A 20,310-nucleotide genomic window follows, 5' to 3' on the forward strand; every position below is an offset into this window, starting at 1 on the left:
TTTGTCTCTCTCTCCTTCTAATCCTTGAATGGCTCTGATCTCACCTAATTGAAATGGATCCTCAGAGTTTGGCTACAGGTTTGAGTAATCTTGCTGTGAAGGTTCAGAGTTTACAGGATTTTGTTATTCATGCTCCTGTATCTGAACCTAGAATTCCTTTACCAGAATTTTTCTCCGGGGATAGATCTCGTTTTCAGAATTTCAAATATAATTGTAAGTTGTTTCTGTCTTTGAGATCTCGCTCCGCTGGAGACCCCGTACAGCAGGTCAGGATTGTAATTTCCTTACTGCGGGGTGATCCTCAGGATTGGGCATTTGCATTGGCACCAGGGGATCCTGCGTTGCTCAATGTGGATGCGTTTTTTCTGGCTTTGGGGTTGCTTTATGAGGAACCTAATTCAGAGATTCAGGCTGAAAAAGCCTTGATGGCCCTATCTCAAGGGCAAGAGGAAGCTGAAATATACTGCCAAAAATTTCGCAAATGGTCTGTGCTTACTCAGTGGAATGAGTGTGCCTTGGCGGCGAATTTCAGAGAGGGTCTCTCTGATGCCATTAAAGATGTTATGGTGGGGTTCCCTGTGCCTACAGGTCTGAATGAGTCCATGACAATGGCTATTCAGATTGATCGGCGTTTGCGGGAGCGCAAACCTGTGCACCATTTGGCGGTGTCTCCTGAGAAGGCGCCAGAGAATATGCAATGTGATAGAATTCTGTCCAGAAGCGAACGGCAGAATTTTAGGCGAAAAAATGGGTTGTGCTTCTATTGTGGTGATTCAACTCATGTTATATCAGCATGCTCTAAACGTACAAAAAAAGTTGATAAGTCTATTTCAATTGGCACTTTGCAGTCTAAGTTTATTTTATCTGTGACCTTGATTTGTTCTTTGTCGTCAATTACCGCGGACGCCTATGTCGACTCTGGCGCCGCTTTGAGTCTTATGGATTGGTCCTTTGCCAGGCGCTGTGGGTTTAATTTAGAGCCTCTGGAAGTTCCTATACCTCTGAAGGGTATTGACTCTACGCCATTGGCTAGTAATAAACCACAATACTGGACACAAGTGACTATGCGTATGAATCCGGACCATCAGGAGACGATTCGCTTCCTTGTGTTGTACAATCTACATGATGTTCTGGTACTTGGATTGCCATGGCTGCAAGCCCATAATCCAGTCCTTGACTGGAAAGCAATGTCTGTGTTAAGCTGGGGATGTCAGGGGGCTCATGGGGACGTACCTTTGGTTTCCATTTCGTCATCTATTCCCTCTGAGATTCCGGAATTTTTATCTGATTATCGTGATGTTTTTGAGGAGCCTAAGCTTGGTTCACTACCTCCTCACAGAGATTGCGATTGTACCATAGATCTGATTCCGGGCAGTAAATTTCCAAAGGGTCGTTTATTTAATCTATCTGTGCCTGAACATGCTGCTATGCGAGAATATATTAAGGAGTCCCTGGAAAAGGGACATATTCGTCCATCTTCCTCTCCCTTAGGAGCCGGTTTTTTCTTTGTATCTAAAAAAGATGGCTCTTTGAGGCCGTGTATTGATTATCGACTCTTGAATAAAATCACAGTCAAATATCAGTATCCTCTGCCACTGCTGACTGATTTGTTTGCTCGAATAAAGGGGGCTAAGTGGTTCTCTAAGATTGATCTCCGTGGGGCGTATAATTTGGTGCGAATTAAGCAGGGGGATGAGTGGAAAACCGCATTTAATACGCCCGAGGGCCACTTTGAGTATCTAGTAATGCCTTTTGGTCTTTCAAATGCCCCTTCAGTTTTTCAGTCCTTTATGCATAACATTTTCCGTGAATACCTGGATAAATTTATGATTGTGTATCTTGATGATATTTTGATTTTTTCGGATGACTGGGACTCTCATGTCCAACAGGTCAGGAGGGTTTTTCAGGTTTTACGGTCTAATTCCTTGTGTGTGAAGGGTTCTAAGTGTGTTTTTGGGGTTCAAAAAATTTCTTTTTTGGGGTACATTTTTTCCCCCTCGTCCATTGAGATGGACCCTGTCAAGGTTCGGGCTATTTGTGATTGGACGCAGCCTTCTTCTCTTAAGAGCCTTCAGAAATTTTTAGGCTTTGCTAATCTTTATCGTCGATTTATTACTGGTTTTTCTGATGTTGCTAAACCTTTGACTGATTTGACCAAGAAGGGTGCTGATGTTGCTGATTGGTCCCCTGCTGCTGTGGAGGCCTTTCGGGAGCTTAAGCGCCGCTTTTCCTCTGCCCCTGTGTTGCGTCAGCCTGAAGTTACTCTTCCTTTTCAGGTTGAGGTCGACGCTTCTGAGATCGGAGCGGGGGCAGTTTTGTCGCAGAAAAGTTCCGACTGCTCCGTGATGAGACCTTGTGCTTTCTTTTCTCGAAAGTTTTCGCCTGCTGAACGAAATTATGATGTTGGTAATCGGGAGCTTTTGGCTATGAAGTGGGCTTTTGAGGAGTGGCGTCATTGGCTCGAGGGGGCCAGACATCAGGTGGTGGTATTAACCGATCACAAGAATTTGATTTATCTTGAGTCTGCCAGGCGCCTGAATCCTAGACAGGCGCGCTGGTCGTTGTTTTTCTCTCGGTTTAATTTTGTGGTTTCATACCTACCGGGTACTAGAAATGTGAAGGCGGATGCCCTTTCTAGGAGTTTCGAGCCTGATTCCCCTGGTGATTCTGAACCTACTGGTATTCTTAAGGATGGTGTAATATTGTCTGCTGTCTCCCCGGACCTGCGACGGGCCTTGCAGGAGTTTCAGGCGGATAAACCTGATCGATGCCCGCCTGGTAGACTGTTTGTTCCCGATGATTGGACCAATAGAGTCATCTCGGAGGTTCATTCTTCGGCGTTGGCAGGTCATCCTGGAATCTTTGGTACCAGGGATTTGGTGGCTAGGTCCTTCTGGTGGCCTTCCCTGTCTCGAGATGTACGAGCTTTTGTGCAGTCTTGTGATGTTTGTGCTCGGGCCAAGCCTTGTTGTTCTCGGGCCAGTGGATTGTTGTTATCCTTGCCTATTCCGAAGAGGCCTTGGACCCACATCTCTATGGATTTTATTTCTGATCTCCCTGTTTCTCAGAAAATGTCTGTCATCTGGGTGGTGTGTGACCGTTTCTCTAAGATGGTTCATTTGGTTCCCTTGCCTAGATTGCCTTCCTCATCCGAGTTGGTTCCTCTGTTTTTTCAGAATGTGGTTCGCTTGCATGGCATTCCGGAGAATATCGTTTCTAACAGGGGGACCCAGTTCGTGTCTAGATTCTGGCGGGCGTTCTGTGCAAGGATGGGCATTGATTTGTCGTTTTCGTCTGCGTTCCATCCCCAGACTAATGGCCAGACCGAACGAACTAATCAGACATTGGAGACTTATTTGAGGTGTTTTGTGTCTGCGGATCAGGATGACTGGGTTGCCTTTTTGCCGTTGGCGGAGTTTGCCCTCAATAATCGGGCTAGTTCTGCCACTTTGGTTTCTCCATTTTTTTGCAATTCGGGGTTTCATCCTTGTTTTTCTTCCGGTCAGGTGGAGTCTTCGGATTGTCCTGGAGTGGATGCTGTGGTGGATAGGTTGCATCAGATTTGGGGGCAGGTAATGGACAATTTGGAGTTGTCTCAGGAGAGGACTCAGCGTTTTGCCAACCGCCGTCGTCGTGTTGGTCCTCATCTTCGTGTTGGGGACTTGGTGTGGTTGTCTTCCCGTTTTGTCCCTATGAGGGTTTCTTCCCCTAAGTTTAAGCCTCGGTTCATCGGCCCGTGTAAGATTTTGGAGATTCTTAACCCTGTGTCCTTTCGATTAGAACTCCCTGCATCTTTTTCTATTCATAATGTCTTCCATCGGTCATTATTGCGCAGGTATGAGGTACCTGTTGTGCCTTCCGTTGAGCCGCCTGCTCCGGTGTTGGTTGAGGGTGAGTTGGAGTACGTCGTGGAGAAGATCTTGGACTCCCGTGTTTCCAGACGGAAACTTCAGTATTTGGTCAAGTGGAAGGGTTACGGTCAGGAGGATAATTCGTGGGTGACAGCCTCTGATGTCCATGCCTCTGATCTGGTCCGTGCCTTTCATAGGGCTCATCCTGAACGCCCTCGGGGTTCTTGTGAGGGTTCGGTGCCCCCTCCTTAAGGGGGGGGTACTGTTGTGAATTTGGTTTTGGGCTCCCCCGGTGGTCACTGGTGGTACTGGACTTGTCTTCACTTTCTCTGTTCACCTGTTTCCTCCAGGATATGGGAGTTTCCTATTTAGCCTTGCTGCTCAGTCATTGCCTTGCCGGTCATCAATGTAACCAGAGCTTTCTGTTGCATGTTCCTGCTCCTAGTCTTCTGATCAGCTAAGTTGGACTTTTGTCCTGAGTATTATTTTGCATTTTTGTTCCAGTTCACAGTTATGGTATATTTCTGTAGCTGGAACCTCTTGTGAGCTGAAATTACCACTCCAGTCTCATGAGTTGATACTTGAGTTTAAAGTAATTTCAGGATGGTTTTGTAAATAGGGTTTTCAGCTGACCGTGAAGTTCCCTTTCTTATTTTTCTACTATCTAGTAAGTGGACCTCGCTTTGCTGAACCTGCCTTCATACTACGTATGTCTTTTCCCTCTGAACTCACCGTCAATACATGTGGGGGGCTTCTGTCACCTTTTTGGGGAATTTCCACTAGAGGTAAGCTAGGCCTGTTTTTCCTCTGCCAGGGTTAGTTAGTCCTCCGGCTGGCGCTGGGCGTCTAGGGATATACGTAGGCACGCTACCCGGCCACTGTTAGTTGTGCGGTAGGTTTAGCTCACGGTCAGCTCTAGATTCCATCATCCAAGAGCTAGTCCTGATTTATGCTTTTCTGAAGTTCTCTTGCCATTGAGAACCATGACAAAATAGTCACTAGATGGTACACTACCCCAACTCTATCTCATCTTTGGTATCCTAATTCTTCACCAACCTGTTGGAGATGTACTAAAGACGTTGGTACTTTTCTGCATATGTGGTGGTCTTGTGAAATACTACAAACTTTTTGGAAAGAAGTATTAAAACATATAACTAAAATATGCAAATTACTACATCCACCCTCCCTGACACTCATTTTTTTAAACTGGAAGGGGGACAACTCGAAATATAAAAATAAATCCCTGTTGGCTTTCCTTCTATCAACAGCTAAGCTTCTTATCCCAGTCCACTGGTTGACTAAAAACTGCCCGAGCATTTCGGATTGGGTCAACAAAGTGGACCAGTTATACTATATAGAAGAAATTCCACACAACATAGGTCCCCTGGAAATCTTTCAGATCTAGTGATGAGTATTTGGCTCTCATTAACAATTAGAAATCTCTTTAGAGGTTTGGATCTCTTCCTAATCCAGAAATGAACGTGTCGATGTCCCCCCTCTAAATCCCTTGCACCTATTTTACGATAAGCCGAACCCTCCCCTTCTAGTGAATCTATCACCTACCCCCTTTCTCCTCTTCTTTCTTTCTTTCTATTTACAGTATGTGTGTATTGGTTAAATGTCGCATTAATGTGGAGTTGTTTTTGGTTTCTGATCTAGCCTTCGGGAAGTCACAAGACTTCAAATCTGAACTTTCTTAATGATTGCATCTTACTGTAATCTTATGTTTATCCACATGTTTATCTACATGTTCATCACTAATATTACATGTTATTATTGAACTAGCCTTCCCGAGATTGGGTTATATGTCATACTGATGTATCTCAAATCCACATGTTACCATTTACCTATCTGTTATTTGTGTAAAACTAATAAAAAGAAACTTAAAACAAACGAAGACTGACTTCCAAACTGTTTTGTTCACCGATGAGTGCCGCGCAACGCTCGATGGTCCAGATGGATGGAGTGAAGGATGGCTGGTTGATGGACACCCCATGAAAACACGGCTAAGGCGCCAACAAGGAGGTGGAGTAATGTTTTGGGCTGGAATCATGGGGAGAGAGATTGTCGGCCCCTTTATGATCCCTGAAGGGGTAAAGATGAACTCCATAATCTATGTGGAGTTTCTAAAACAACACTTCCTGCCATGGTTCAAGAGGAAGAACCGCAGCAAGATCATTTTCATGCATGATAATGCACCATCTCATGCTGCAAAAAACACATCTGCATCTCTGGCTGCTATGGGCATAAAAGAGGACAAACTTATGGTGTGGCCACCATCTTCCCCTGACCTCAACCCCATTGAGAACCTCTGGAGCATCATCAAAAGGAGTGTCTATGATGGCGGGAGGCAGTTCACATCTAAGCAACAGCTCTGGGAGGGTATTCTGTCCACATGCAAAACAAATGAAGCAGAAACCATCCAAAAACTGACAAATTCAATGGACGAGAGAGTTCAGAAGCTTTTTTCGAACAAGGGGTCCTATGTGCAAATGTAACATCACCTAGAATAAAGTTTTCACTTGAAAACTGTTTGATTTCATTTTGTAATAAGCTGATAATGCTTATAACTTCACAATTGACCTTTTTTTGTTCAAAATAAAAAAAAGAGGTTGAAAACTCTGCTGTGCATAATAATTTGGAACATGCATTTTGAGTGTTTATTTTTTTTTAAAAAGATACTGTTTTCATAGGCAGTTTTTTCCAAAACATTGCAATTATACTAGACTAGTAGATGACTGGAAAATAACAATGACTGCAATTCAGATAGGTAATTTAGAGAAAATATGAGGAAATATTATTTGCATAATAATTTGGAACACAGTGTATATATAGACTGTATATATGTTATAAGGAATATTTGAGGCCATGGAACCATTCTATGTCCATTTTGCAAGCCGTCGAGAAAATTTCGCCATACGGATGCCACACGGATGGCACACGGATAATTGTAGGAGAAAAAATTGCATCCTCGCATTGAATACGGATCACTGTTCAGGAAATTTTCTGCTTATCTCGGCCATCAAAAACGGACTGTATTTTTATATGTTGTGTGTGACTCCGGCCTAACTCCCAAACTGATTGCATTGTTTACTGACAAGGTATAACACATTTTGAAAACACACCTAATACATTATTAACGACATTTTACCATGTTTATTTTCACACATGGAAATAAGTGATTTTTCCTTTTCGCTTCTGAACTATACAGAGTTCTGATATTTTATTTCAGATTATGTGCAGAACTTGAACTTGTTTCATTTGACTACTTGTGGTTCAAGGTAAGCTGATTCTGTGAATAATTAATGTCTTACTGGATGTAGTTGACAACATTCTGGCCATGAAGTACATTTTGATGATAGTTCTAGCAAGTTACTGGTGAAACTCTTCCAAGGTTCTGTTAACATACAAAAATAAGCGATTTACGTGAATAACTTCTGAACTACACATAGAGTTGATAATTGTTTTGGCAAATATTGTTCAGGACATTGAGCTGGTCATTTTGAGTACTAGTGGTCTAGAGTACCTGTTTTCAAATTGAACTTACGTATGATTGAGTGTGTTTGATTATGCGCGACATAAGCGATTTACGTGAATAACTTCTGAACTACACAGAGTTGATAATTTTTTTGGTAAATATTATTCAGGACATTGATATGTTCATTTTTAATACTAGTGGTCAAGGGTACCTGTTTTCAAATTGAATTTACGTACGATTGAGTGCGTTTGATTATGTGCGGCATAAGCGATTTACGTGAATAACCCAGGACCACAAGTAGTCAAAATAAACATCTCAAAGTCCTGATCAAAATTTTACCCAAACAATATCCACTCTATGTATAATTAACCATGCATGAAAATCGAATAGCTAACTAATAACAAATAGCTAACTGCCATATATGAAAATCGAATAGCTAACTAATAACTAATAGCTAACTGCCATACATGAAAATCGAATAGCTAATAACTAATAGCTAACTGCAGACTAACTTGAGTCCGGTGAGTCCAGGCCGGAACTTCAGACTTAAATAAGTTGTCCACTACAATAATTTTTTTTTTTTCATAAATCTTGCAATTATGTGCTACTGAAAACATCCACTGTCTTTATTTTAGCAATATTACCTTTTATCATGCTGTAGCAGCACATCTTCAGTGCTGGATCTAGCTCTCATGGGGTTAATCGACAACTTCCTTTCTCCTGAGTTATTGTGCTCTAATACTACAAGTTCCATGATGCATTGCACTGCCACTAAGCAGGAACCTCCTCTAGCTTCAAAAAGATTTGTGATGTCATTTCTGTCCAACCTCCTCTTTTACATTTGTCCAACGCACACTCCATTACACACAGATGTCTCTCTCTAACATCATGTCCTCCCTCTATCTGAAACTGAACCTGTCAAAAACTGAACTCCTCGTGTTCTCTCCCTCTACTAACCTACCTTTGCCTGACATTGCCATCTCCGTGTGCGGTTCCACCATTACTCCAAAGCAACATGCCCGCTGCCTTGGGGTCATCCTTGATTCCGAGCTTTCATTCATCCCCCACATCCGATCACTGGCTCGCTCTTCCTATCTGCATCTCAAAAACATTTCTAGAATTCGCCCTTTTTTTACTTTCGACTCTGCAAAAACTCTTACTGTCTCACTTATTCATTCTCGTCTGGACTATTGTAAATCTCTACTAATCGGCCTCCCTCTTACCAAACTCTCCCCGCTCCAATCTGTCCTGAATGCTGCTGCCAGGATCATATGCCTCACCAACCATTACACCGATGCCTCTACCTTATGCCAGTCATTACACTGGCTACCCATCCACTCCAGAATCCAGTACAAAACTACTACCCTCATCCAAAAAGCACTCCATGGCTCAGCACCACCCTACATCTCCTCTCTGGTCTCAGTCTACCACCCTACCCGTGCCCTCCGCTCCGCTAATGACCTCAGGTTAGCATCCTCAATAATCAGAACCTCCCATTCCCGTCTCCAAGACTTTACACGTGCTGCGCCAATTCTTTGGAATGCACTACCCAGGTTAATACGATTAATCCCCAATCCCCACAGTTTTAAGCGTGCCCTAAAAACGCATTTGTTCAGACTGGCCTACCGCCTCAACGCATTAACCTAACTATCCCTGTGTGGCCTAAAAAAAATAAAAAAATAAATAAATAAATAAAAATAAACATTATCAGGTTCCTCTCATCATGTTCTCATACACTTTATGCAGTTAATAGCCCTCTGTGTCTGTACTGCTACATACTTAGGCAGTTAACTGGTTCATGCAGCTTTACATGAACACCCGAGCCTTACACTATGGCTGGTCCGAACAACTAAAGCAATTGTTACCATCCACCTCTCGTGTCTCCCCTTTTCCTCATAGTTTGTAAGCTTGCGAGCAGGGCCCTCATTCCTCCTGGTATCTGTTTTGAACTGTGATTTCTGTTATGCTGTAATGTCTATTGTCTGTACAAGTCCCCTCTATAAGTTGTAAAGCGCTGCGGAATATGTTGGCGCTATATAAATAAAAATTATTATTATAGATAGATAGATAGATAGACACAGAGATATAGGATGGATAGATAGATAGATACATACAGATATATCTATATATCTATGTCTATTTCCATAGATATGTCCATATCCATGTTTCTAAACCCCCTTCACCCCTGGAGCTTTTTTCGTTTATCTCTCCCCTTCTTTCCAGAGCCATAATGTTTCCATCAATATGGCCATGTGAGGGCTTATCTTTTGCGGGACAAGTTCTACTTTTGAACGACACCATTGGTTTTACCATGTCGTGTAACAGAAAATGTGAAAAAAAAGTCAAAGTGCGATGAAATTGCAAAAAAAGTGCAATCCCACACTTGTTTTTTGCTTGGCTTTTTTGCTAGGTTCACTAAATGCTAAGGCTGTGCACACGTTGCGGATTTGATTGCAGATCCGCAGGGTTTTTTGCTGCCCAGAGTTGCATCAAATCCGCAGTGTAGTGCTCAACCAATGTAAGTCTATGGGAGCAGCAGACTTGTTGTGCACATGCTGCGGAAAAAGACACACCGAAACGCAGCTTTTTTTTTTCAGCAGCATATCACTTCTTTTTTTGCCAAACTGCAGCGTTTCTGTACCCATAGACTTTCATTGAGTCGGGCACATCTGCAGCAAAACCGCAGATGTAAAAAAGAGCTGCAGTTTAGATGCGGATGTGGGTCCGAGAAACGCTGCAGTTCGGGAGGAGGGAAGTGTGTGGGCGGTGATGGTGTGCGTGTATGTGTGTGCGGACGGGGTCTGCGGGACTGTTCGGGTGTGTGCGGGACTGTTCGGGTGTGTGCGGGGCTGTGCGGGGGGTCTTTTGGGGTGTGTGCAGGCATCATCTGATGGGACTACAAGTACGCAGCATCCAATTTGCAGCTAATTTGGATGTAATCTGGACAGTGGACACGCACCCTACACTATCCATACATCTATCAATAGATATATCTATCCAGATATATCTATAGATAGATATAGGAATAGATAGATGTATGCATCTATAGATCTATCTATATGTAGCTCTGTCTATCCATTTCATCTATCATCTATATGTCTATCTATCTGTGTGTAATTGAGTGTGGGTTGGACAAATGTAAAAGAGGAGGTTGGACAATAATGACATCACAAATCTTTTTTTGTTCAATAATACATCTTTATTTAGCTTTCAAAAATGCATACAAAAACGCACAAAAAACACGCAAAAACCGCACCAAAAAAAATTAAAAAATGCATCAAAAGTGCGAAAAAACTCCACAAAAAACTGCATCAAAACTGCAGCAAAAACTGCATCAAAACCGCACCAACAACAGCATCAAAACTGCACCAAAAACTGCATCAAAACCGCATCAAAACCGCACCAAAAACTGCATCAAAACCGCACCAAAAACGGCATCATAAGGGTATGTGCACACGCTGCGGATTTTGCTGCGGAACCGCAGCGTTTCCGCAGCTGCGGGTCCGCAGCGGTTTCCCATGAGTTTACAGTACAATATAAACCTATGGGAAATGAATTCCGCAGTGTACATGCTGCGGAAAAAACGAGCGGAAACGCATCGGTTTATATTCCGCAGCATGTCATTTCTTTGTGCGGATTGCGCTGCGGGTTTAAACCTGCTCCAATAGAAAACTGCAGGTGTAAATCCGCAGCGGAAACCGCTATAGAAACCGCGATAAATCCGCAGTAATAACCACAGCGGTTTTGCACTGCGGATTTATCAAATCCGCTGCAGAAAATTCCGCAGCGGAATCCGCAGCGTGGGCACATGGCCTAAACGCACAAAAAACTGCTTCAAAACCGCACCAAAAACTGCATCAAAACCACACCAAATACTGCATCAAAACCGCACCAAATACTGCACCAAAAGTTCGCCAAAAACTGCATAAAAAAGCATCAAAAACCTGAATCAAAACCACGCAAAAAAGCACCAAATACTGCAGCAAAAACTGAATCAAAACCGCGCAAAAACCGCACCAAAAACTGCATCAAAACTGCTCCAAATATTGCATCAAAAATGCACCAAAAATGCATCAAACCCTCACCAAGAACTGTATCAAAAACTGCAGCAAAACGGCACCAAAAACAGCATCAAAACCGCACCAACAACAGCATCACAACCGCACCAAATACTGCATCATAACCGCACCAAAAACTGCATCAAAACAGCACCAAATACTGCATCAAAACCACACCAAATACTGCATCAAAACTGCACCAAAAACTGAATCAAAACCGCACCAAAAACAGCATCAAAACCGCACCAAAAACTGCATCAAAACCGCACCAAAAACTGCATCATAACCGCACCAAAAACTGCATCAAAACTGAATCAAAAACTGCATCAAAACTTCACCAAAAACTGCATAAAAAAGCATCAAAAACCTGAATCAAAACCACGCAAAAAACCGCACCAAATACTGCAGCAAAAACTGAATCAAAACCACGCAAAAACCGCACCAAGAACTGCATCAAAACCACACAAAAACCCCGCATGAAAACCACGCAAAAAATATGAAAAAAACGTGAAAAAAATGCATAAAAAACGCAGCTGCGTTTTCAGCAAGGAGATGCAGATTTTGTGCAGAAAATTCTGCACCCAAATCTGCAACGTGTGCACACAGCATAAAATTGACCTGCCATTATGATTTTCCAGGTCATTACGAGTTCATAGACACCAAACACGTGTAGATTATTTTTTATCTAAGTGGTAAAAAAAAAATCAAAACTTTGCTAAAAAGAAATAAAATAATTGCGCCGTTTTACGATACCCGTAGCGTCTATATTTTCTGAGATATTGGGTCGGGTGAGGGCTAATTTTTTGCTCGCCGAGCTGACGTTTTTAATGATACCACTTTTGTGCAGATACGTTCTTTTGATTGCCCATTATTGCATTTTGATGCAATGTCGCGGCGACCAAAAAAACATATTTTTTTTTGTTGTAATGAAAACAACTGACATGTTGCTCACCGCCGAAGCCCACCTCAAAGCGTGGGGATAATGCCAGCTGATGTACTATTCCGTCAGCTGGCAGAAAGGGGTTAATGAACAATATGTTTCAGTAAAAAAAAAACGAAGAAAAAAAAATATGGCGTGGGCTCCCGCGAAATTTTCTGCGCCAGAGGGGGAAAGCCGACAGCCGAGGGCCAATATTTGTAGCCTGCTATGAATATCAGCCCGCAGCTGTCTGCGTAGCCTTTACTGGCTATTAAAATAGGGGGACCCCCCAAAAAAATGACGTGGGGTCCCCCTATATTTCATAGCCAGAAAGGCTACGCAGACAGCTGCGGGCTGATATTCATAGCCTAGAGAGGGGCCATGGATATTGGCCCTCCCCCCAGCTACAAATACCAGTCCGCAGCCGCCCCAGAAATGGCGCATCTGTAAGATGCGCCAATTCCGGCACTTAGCCCCTATCTTCCCACTCCGGTGTAGCGGTGGGATATGGGGTAATAAGGGGTTAATGTCACCTTGCTATTGTAAGGTGACATTAAGCCGGGTTAATAACGGAGAGGCGTCAATAAGACGCCTATCCGTTATTAATCCAATAGTATTAAAGGATTAATAAAACACACACACATTAGGAAAAAAGTATTTTAACCCCTTCACCCCCAGAGCTTTTTCCGTTTTTTCGTTTTTGTTTTTCACTCCCCTGCTTCCCAGAACCATAACTTTTTTATTTTTCAGTCAATATGGCCATATGAGGGCTTATTTTTTGCGGGACGAGATGTACTTTTGAACGATACCATTGGTTTTACCATGCCATGTAACAGAAAATGGGAAAAAAATTCCAAGTGTGATGAAATTGCAAAAAAAAGTGCAATCTCAGACTTGTTTTTCGTTTGGCTTTTTTGCTAGGTTCACTAAATGCTAAAACTAACCTGCCATTATGATTCTCCAGGTCATTACGAGTTCATAGACACCTAACATGTCTAGTTTATGTTTTATCTAAGTGGTGGATAAAAATTCCAAAGTTTGCAAAAAAAAAAAAAAAGTGTGCGATTTTCCGATACCCGTAGCGTCTCCAATTTTCGTGATCTGGGGTCAGGTGAGCGCTTCTTTTTTGCATGCCAAGCTGTCATTTTTAATGATACCATTTTGGTGTAGATACGTTCTTTGATCGCCCGTTATTGCACTTTAATGCAATGTCGCGGCGACCAAAAAACCGTAATTTTGGCGTTTTGATTTTTTTTCTCGCTACGCCATTTAGTGGTCAGGTTAATTCTTTGTTTTTATTGATAGATCGGGCGATTCTGAACGCGGTGATACCAAATATGTGTAGGTTTGATTTTTTTTTAATTGTTTTATTTTGATTGGGGCGAAAGGGGGGTGATTTAAACTTTTATATATTTTTTATATTTTTAAACACTTTTTTTTTTTATTTTGGCATGCTTCAATAGCCTCCATAGGAGGCTAAAAGCATGCACTACACGATCGGCTCTGCTACATAGAGGTGAAGTACAGATCACCTCTATGTAGTAGAAATGGTGGTGTACTTTGAGCGCCGACCACAGGGTGGCGCTCAAAGCAATCGGCCATCAACAACCATAGAGGTCTCAAGGAGACCTCTGGTTGTTATGGCAATGCACCGCTGACCCTTGATCATGTGACGGGGGTCAGCGGTGTGAGCACTTCCGGCCGTGCAGCCGGGAGCGCTAGTTAAATGCCGCTGTCAGCGCTTGACGGCGGCATTTAACTAGTTAATGGGGGCGGGCGGATCGCGATTCCGCTCGCGCTCATTGCGCACACATGTCAGCTGTACAAAACAGCTGACATATTGCGGCTTTAAGGTGGGCTCACCGCCGGAGCCCACCTTAAAGCAGGGGATCTGCCAGCTAACGTACTATTCCGTCAGCTGGCAGAAAGGGGTTAATATTCTTCATTTAAGCATACTTACCATACTTCGGCGCCTGCAAAAAATGTAAAATAATAAACCGTATACTACCTGTCCACCGTAGTCCAATTAATAACGAGTGTCCCATGACGATCTCCCCTATAGAACAGTGACATCGGGTGATGTCACTGCTCTATAGGACCCTATGTGACACACTGACAGGAGACAATGGCTCCTGCAGTGCATCACTGAGAGGTTACTATAGTTCACTGGTCTCACTTTATGGCAAAAAGCTGCGTGGGAACTTTCTCACACAGCAATGCCAAAAGTGAGACTAGGCACTATTTTCTCACAGGGGCGTAGGAATACATTGTGGGGAAAACATTGTGGAAGGATACCTTCCATCATTGTATTCCTGGAGCCCCTGGAGAGCGGTCGCATCAGCTGATGCTCCTGCTCTCCACGGGAGATCGGCGAGGGACACTCGTTTTAATTGGATTTCTGCGGATCAGGGAGTATAGTGTTTGTTTATTATTTTAATATTTTTTACAGGTAACACTGGCTTCGAGGAACAAAGTGACAAGTGATAGTGAGTATGTACTCTATGTTTTATGTACTGTACGTCTGTATGTATGTTGTATGTATGTACTGTATGTATGTACTGTATGTGGCATGTTGCATGTCGTCGCATGTTGCATGTTTCATGTCACATGTTGCATGTCGTCACATGTTGCATGTTCTCGCATGTTGCATGTTGTCGCATGGTGCATGTCGCATATCACATGTCTCATGTTGCATGTTGTCGCATGTCACATGTTGTCACATGTCGCATGCCCTCGCATGTTGCATGTCGCATTTCGTCGCATGTCACATGTTGCATGTTGTTGCATGCCGTCGCATGTTGCATGTTGTCGCATGTTGCATGTCGTTGCATGTCGTCGCATGTCACATGTTGCATGTCATTGCATGTCGTCGTATGTTGTCGAATGTTGCATGTCGCCGCATGTCACATGTCGCATGTCGTCGCATGTCGTCGCATGTTGCATGTCGTCGAATGCTGCATGTCGTCGCATGTTGCATGTCACATGTTGTCATATGTCGCATGCTGCCACATGTTGCATTTCGCATGTCATCTCATGTCACATGTCGCATGTCGCATGTTGTCACATGTTGCATGTTGACGCATGTCACATGTCGTTGCATGTCACATGCCGTCACATGTAGTTGCATGTTGCATGTGGCATGTTGCATGTCGTCGCATGTTGCATGTAACATTTTGCATGTCATATGTCGCATTCCCTCTCATGTCGCCACATGTTGCATGTCACATGGTGTATGTTGTATGTCTGTATGTACTGTGTCTGCATGTTGTATGTACTGTATGTCTGTATGTATGTACGTGTGTGTGTGTGTGTGTTGTTTTTTTTTACATTCAACACATTAGCTGGATGATGGGACTACTACTGTCCCGTCATTGGCTAATGTGTCACTCACTGTCACTGTAGCAGGCATCGTCCGATAGGACTTGTAGTCCCATCGGACGACGCCTGCACACAGAGACACACACAGCAATGACACCTGCAGCAGACCCCAGCACGGCCAGCGGACCCACCGCACCGCCCGGCGTAGCCCCACAGCACATCCCGGCGCCGACACATGCCGGCGCAGGCACCGGCAGATGCCGGCACCACGGCACATCCAAGCATCACGGCACATCCAAGCACCACGGCACATCCCGCAGACTCCTCTGCGCCCACCCATCCCAGAACACAGCGTTCACATCCCTACCTACTACCTAGCCCTCTGCTGGATGTCCTCATATGAACTCGAGCGTGGGAACTTTTCACAGGCTCCAGTTCATGAGGACATCCAGCAGAGGGCGCATCACCGCAACTCAAGGTAACTACAGGTCACCCTGCTTTCCATTCATTCCCCTGGTTTTTACAGGCAGGTGCGGCTGCATTAACAGGCTTCTGCTTGTAAAATTAGTTAACCCTTTCAGATATTAAAATACTTTGTAATAATGTGTGTTTTCTTAACCATTTCATACTATTGGATTAATAATGGATAGGTGTCATAATTGACGCCTCTCCGTTATTAATCTGGCTTAATGTCACCTTACAATAGCAAGGTGACATTAACCCTTCATTACCCCATATCCCACCGCTACACGGGAGTGGGAAGAGAGTGGCCAAGTGCCAGAATAGGCGCATCTTCCAGATGTGCCTTTTCTGGGGTGGCTGGGGGCAGATGTTTTTAGCCAGGGGGGGGGCCAATAACCATGGACCCTCTCCAGGCTATTAATATCTGCCCTCAGTCACTGGCTTTACCACTCTGGTGGAGAAAATTGTGCGGGAGCCCACGCCAATTTTTTCCGTGATTTAACCCTTTAATTTAATAGCTAGAGGGCCCAAATTTTGCACATACACACTACTAACATTATTAGTGTGGAATATGCAAAAAAAAAAGGGATATGAGATGGTTTACTGTATGTAAACCATGTCTCATATCCTGTCGGGTTTGGGAAGGAGATAGCAAAAGCCGGCAATTGAATTGCCGGCTTTTCTCTATAACACCGCTGCGTATTTCTTGCAAGTCACACTGCTGGTTCGTGAGTAATCCATATTTTTCTCGCCCCCATAGACTTTCATTGGCGATTTTTTTGCGCAATACGGTGACAAACGCAGCATGCTGCGATTTTCTACGGCCGTATAATACAGATCCGTAAAATACGGCTGATAGGAGCTGGGCCATAGAGAATCATTGGGCCGTGTGTAATGCGTATTTTACGGACGTATTTTCTTGCGCTCATACGTCCGTAAAACTCGCTAGTGTGACGCCGGCCTAACTGTCCTAAAACCTCTGCCAAACCCGTCACATTTTTGCCCTATGTAATACATTTGTGGTCTTCCCTAGAAATATTAGACACTTTCCCATTCATCTATAAATTAGCTTAATAAACTTGGAACTAAATTAATTAATTTAATACAATTGATAATTATCAACGGCTCATTCACACGTTATATTTTCTTATACTAGTGATGATGATATTTTTATTTCTATAGCGCCAACATTTTCTGACCACTTTACAATTAAGCAGGGACATGAACAGACAATAAATATATCACAAAGTGACACAGATCAGCAGGTACAGGAGGAGTGAGGGTCCTGCTCGCAAGCTACAATCTATAAGGAAATAGGGTGGGATGTGCTATCCGTGCTTTTCACAGATAACACTTGTGCCTAAAATAGTGAATGGGGCAGTTCACATGTCCGGGATTGTTTGTAGTCCATACAAAATCATGGAGATATGTTCCATACTGATCCAAACGTCAGAACAAAATTGTCAATGCAAGTCTATGGGTCTGTGTAAAAATCGAACAGAACTGTCATCTTAGTGATGTCCGAGTCCGATCTAAACGTCAGATCAAAATACACATATAGCTCAGCCGTGAGACCACCATCGATCCTGGTCAAGTATCCAACATCTTTGGCTGTGAGGCTATGTGCACACGTCAGGATTTCTTGCAGAAATTTCCTGACCAAAACCGGACATTTTCTGCAAGAAATCCTGTGCGTTTTTTCATGTTTTTCTCGCATTTTTTGTGTGGATTTTTTTGCAGATTTTTCCGGGGGTTCCAAATGCAATAATATGGTGGGAAATCCGCAAAAAAATCAGCAAAATTAATGAACATGCTGCGTTTTTTACCACGATGCATTTTTTTCGCGGGAAAAAAAAGTGACATATGCACAAAAATTGCGGAATGCATTCTAAATGATGGGATGCATATGTATGCGTTTTTATAGCGAAAAAACGCAAAAAATCCGGAAAGTGTGTACATACCCTGAAACAACCCCATATGATCAGGTTTCCTCTACCAAAACTTGACAGTTCCTTCAATGATTGCAGCCATTGGCCCCATTTTCCCTTGTTTCTTCCAGACCCATTTGCACCCATCAGAGACTAGTCTGTTGCCTTTCATCTCATCGCTCCAAATCACCCATCTTCAATCTTATACTGTCCATTTGTCATACGTTTTTGCAAACTCAAGCCAACGCTTCTCATCACAATAGTGAAGTTGAAGTCTCTCACCTTATTTGCAGCTTCCAGACTTGTGTAACGTCTGCAGGACAATTGATTGATTTTTGTATGGTTATCCTGAGGAAGGAGTCGGTGGAATCTGAAACGCATCAACAATAAACAATACATTTGTGTATAAGACAGCCAAGATGATTGTCTATAAAATGATGGGAGTCTCACGTTGGAAGCAGTAGTGGATGGTGAGATATGGAGCCTGAAAGTCAAAAGGTCAAAACATTGTTACTCTTTTGCTCGTCAGTGTGTTTGTCTTAGGGTATGTGTCCACGGGCCGTTTTACATCCGGAATAGCAGCGGATTGAACGCTGAGCAGAGCCGCAGCATTCAATCTGCCGCGTCCAGATGTTACAGCATAGTGGAGGGGATTTTATGAAATCCCGTCTCCACTATGCGTGCTAATACGCACCCGGCGGCCCTGCGATTCCGGACATGCGCCGCGTCTTTTTAGATCGCAGCATGTCCGTTTACCTTGCTGCGCCGCTGCAAGGTAAATCACAGGGCCCTATGTGTGGGGTGCGATGATGCCGGATGTGTGCAATGAACACATCCGGCATCATCGTGTCTCCAGAAGGGGGCGGGGCTTAGGGCAGAGCGAGTTTTCCGCTCCGTCCAAAGCGCCGGCCATCCTGAACGTGGACACGCACCCTTAGGATCTTCTTGTGTTTTTAGGGGGTTGATTTGTGGTCTGTTTATTTTATACTTATTATTGGTAATTTTTTAAATATATTTATTTGTGTTAATAATTTTTGATATATTATATTACTACTATATTTTTAATACAGATTGTTATATGGAAAAAAATACATTGAAGAAAAAAAACCTGATATAAACAATAGGTCATTTTCTCATGAGGCCTTCAGCGTAACCTCATTATAATGTGATATTTGCAGGTGATTCATGTTTCGTCCTGAAGGTTTAGAGCTGGAGTGGCCTCTGCTGGTAACACCTAGTACTGCACAACAGATGGAAGCATTTTATTGGTTTCGCCAGTAGGTGTCAGTAGCGCTCAGTGTAACGGCATCACAGAGAGATAAGGAGACGTAATATCAGAATCTGGGGAGATAGTGAGAAAGTACAGGAGGAATATATATATATATATTTACATTTTCATATTTTGCATAGTTCATTATTTTTACCTTCAAAGCAGCAACCGAATAATAATTATTGCAGATGTGACTGAGGGTTAATAATGATCTGGTGAAAAAAGAAAAAACAGCTCCGACTCTAGGGGCATTGTAGCACGGAAGCCAAGGGATCAAATGTAGAAACAATTCAGCGTCTTAAAATGTCGATGTTTATTAGAGAACTAAGTACAAAGTTCAATGCATAGTATTTACATAGACAGTCTTGAATGTTTGCATTGAATTTTCTAATAAACATCACAATTTTAAGAAATTGGATCTTTTTCTACATTAAGGCTACATTTCCACTGGCGAGGAAAACGGACGAGTGCAATCCGATAAAAAATCGGATTGCACTCGGACCAATGTTATTCAATAGGTGTCTTTTCATTTGCGATTTTTTTCTCGGCCGAAATCGGACTGAGAAAAAAATCGCAGCCTGCTGCGATTTGCTGCGAGTCTCGGACGAGACTCGCCAATGCAAGTCAATGGGTGCGAGAAAAAAATCGCACAGCACACGCACCATGCGAGTACTGTCCGATTTTTACGCACCGGTGTCCTTTGAAAAGCCGGCAATTCAGCGCGGTGTACAGTAAAATCACACTGACAGGTTAGAATAGACTAGATATATACACATAGAATGTGTATATATACATATATATATGTCAATGAGACACCTATATATGTATATTTATATTCAATGCAGCGCTAGATAGCATAAAAGCCTCTAATTCAATTGCCGGCTTTTCATTTCTCTTTCACAAACCCGACAGGATATGAGACATGGTTTACATACAGTAAACCATCTCATATCCCCTTTTTTTTGCATATTCCACACTACTAATGTTAGTAGTGTGTATGTGCAAAATTTGGCCGCTGTAGCTGCT

General features: G+C 43.1%; 1 protein-coding gene across 1 annotated transcript in view; it reads right to left on the reverse strand.

Moving 5' to 3' along the window:
- LOC143784319 (FAST kinase domain-containing protein 1, mitochondrial-like) overlaps window positions 1-19,021 on the reverse strand; it is a 39,458-nt gene extending 20,437 nt beyond the window's left edge. The window contains exon 1 of the mRNA XM_077272461.1: window positions 18,297-19,021. The gene's annotated coding sequence lies outside the window, so the exon portion shown is untranslated. The remainder of the gene's footprint in view (window positions 1-18,296) is intronic.
- Window positions 19,022-20,310: the final 1,289 nt, after the last annotated feature.

This window comes from Ranitomeya variabilis, chromosome 7 (assembly GCF_051348905.1).
Source record: "Ranitomeya variabilis isolate aRanVar5 chromosome 7, aRanVar5.hap1, whole genome shotgun sequence".
Taxonomy (NCBI): domain Eukaryota; kingdom Metazoa; phylum Chordata; class Amphibia; order Anura; family Dendrobatidae; genus Ranitomeya; species Ranitomeya variabilis.